The sequence below is a fragment of the Loa loa genome (assembly GCF_000183805.2).
Source record: "Loa loa unplaced genomic scaffold supercont3.41, whole genome shotgun sequence".
Taxonomy (NCBI): Eukaryota; Metazoa; Nematoda; class Chromadorea; order Rhabditida; family Onchocercidae; genus Loa; species Loa loa.
The window spans coordinates 153,450-156,407 of NW_018108221.1; positions in this window are offsets into that span (position 1 = coordinate 153,450).

Genomic DNA, 2,958 nt, shown 5'->3' on the forward strand with positions numbered 1-2,958 from the left:
CGATTAATTGGTCTATGAGTTCAAATTTCCAATAACCAAGGTCAAAGAATAAAGCACTGGTGAGGATGTGAGCAAAGAAAAAAAGAAAAAGTTAGAGTTCAGGATAAATGAGAAAATCTTAATTTTAAACTATCTTAGTTTTAACCAAGTTTTACTATAAGTATCGTTATTTGAATAGGAAACAATGTTCAGGCTTTTAATCATTTTTAGGGCTGAAACAACAACAGGTTTTGTAGTTTTATTACAAAAAAAAAGGAAATGAAACGCACTGTAAAAGAAATGTATCATGCCGGAAAAGTGAACAACATGAATTTGTTGAAGAGCGTTGATGAAAGTAAACGCTTGCAAAGCGATTAATATCCAAAATGTAACGTTTTAGACAAAATTTCTGCAGTTGTAATTTGTATTTATATTTATTCAAGAAGGAGATTTCTTTTAAAAATTTGCGGCAAATTATTTTTCAGTTAATAAATATTAGTACAGGTAGAAATATAATTTCAAAATCATTGATACATACCGAAATGAAGGATGCATAATGCATGACAGACTGTAGATTTAGCTGATTATAATGGTTATAATAAATTATTGCATCGATTGTTGGTTATGATATTGCATATGATAATATTTCAACTATGGAATATTCATTATTTTCCTTCAAGTAAGCCATAATCATAATTAGTGAATGAAATTCGAGGTGCAATTATGTAATGCAGCGGATTACTGCAAAATGAATTTCATGTTTAAGCTTTAAATGATTACGATGGTACGAGTGGGTGACAATATTTAGAAATCGTCTTTTGCAAAAGTTCATATATTTTAGTCAATTCGGCCTTATTTTGTATTTACAAAAGGCGTTTAAAAAAATCATACTGAAAACTATTCCTTCTTAAACATTTAATTTAAATTATAATTATGAAAAACCTTATTTGACCTAATTAGCTTGTTTTTTTTTCGCGACAATTTTATAATCGTTTGCATATTTAAAGTTATTCATGTCCAACAATGCAATCATTATATCTTCCAGTGCACGCCTTACAGCAAACAAAATATTATTGAAGCTTGTCGTGCAAGCCGAAAAATTATAGTCGCAAACGTGTTAATCCAAAGGTACAACATCTTATTTGGAGGTCAATAGTGTGGTCATCTATACTCTGTTAGAATTATTTGTGATTCCATTTTCATTCATGCATATATGTTGTGACATACAACTCTTCTAACCATTCAGAATGATACCATACCACTTTCGAGTGCATTCTTGGACAGTTGTTAAGAGATAAATGAAGCCTCCAGTATCGCCATTTGGCATTATCACAATGACATGACGAGCTATCAGACTAAACAAAAAAAGAAAAAAAAGAAAAAAAAATTAGGCGATATGGGAAACATTCCTTAATTGCCCTCGATAATGGAATTTAATAAAGTGAATAAAGCATTCCTTTTTATTTGCCTTATTTATTTATTGATGAAAACAGTTGCCGAGTTTTTTCTTCGTTTAGAATTCACCATTTTTCTTACAATTAACATTCATAATAAATTAAATTAAATGATAAATATATCTGGTACTAGAAACCTTTGTTATAGTATGATCTTATATCGATCACCGATCATAAACAAATAATCTTTTTACAGCAATCATTAATCACAAACAAATAATCCTCTTATAGCGATCATCGATCATGCACAAATAATTCTATCTTATGGTGATATGATGTTTACAACAAATTACTAAGTGATTAAATTTACAATAGCATTATCATTAATATCTTTACTTTCATTTTTCGTTCTCACTGCAACAATACCGTTAGATTATTTTCTATCAATTCCATGAGCAAACATCTGTAACGGAATATTTCTATTCAGTGGTACTATCTGACAACCTGTCATCATAGCATTATATCTCCCTTATCAGGTTATGAGGGTCATGTGGGTAATTGATAAAATTGGAGGCATCAATGGTAATTTAACAAGTCGAATATTAAAACAAATAACGACTATAATTTGATAATATTACAACATTTATACGTTTTGTTCATTCCTAATAACACTGATAAAAAAGGTTCTATAATTAACAACTCCAAGTATTCCAGTCATAATGAAACGTTGTCGCATTTTACCACAAATAACGATTTTATCTTCATAAATTTCATCAATTGCTATTCAAAGTTAAACATTTAAAGTTATAATTTTATTTAATAGCAATGCAAATAACATATTTAATAGCATTTATTCCGTTTATTTAAAAGAGAATAAGCTTGGCAGAATTAATTACAACAAAAATTTCTATTATCCCAACTTTAAAAAACTGTTCAGAGGAAGAAATTAATAATGACACATATTCATATGGAAGTCTAATTAATGAAAAATGACTAGAAATTCGACGGAATGCTCCCTCCCTCTTTTTTACGGGGAAATAACCCGATATCGTCCCGGTATGAATGTTACTGGTGGGATTCAGGTTTTGCATTGTGTCCACATCGTTGTCATTAGCTTTTATTGGATAGGAGATGCAAACTGTACTGATATATTGCTGGCAGTAGAAAGATGGCAAAAGTTGAAATTTGCACAAAAGTTTTCACTCCATTTCTCTCTCTCTCACTCTCTCTCTCTCTCTGTCTCCCCCTCTCTTTCTGTCCTTCCTGTTCACTGTTTAACATTGGAGAGCTCTCATTCTCTGCTACAGCAGTTGCATGTTACTTTCTACACTTTCCCTCTTCCTCTTCATTCTCTTATAAGATACGTTCTCGTTGATGGTAACAATTTTTGTCCTTGTCTACCTTACTTAACTTATTTTGCGTTGTCCTTGTTTTAAGACTGAGAATGCAAACTCTTTAAACTTTGTTGGCCTCTCCTTCATCACCAAGAATGAAGAAATCTAATGAGTCATAGTTGCTAGGGTTACGGTGGTACTGGTGATCCTGTAGAAAGGTCAAAGATAGGTGGAAAGATTCGTATTATTTG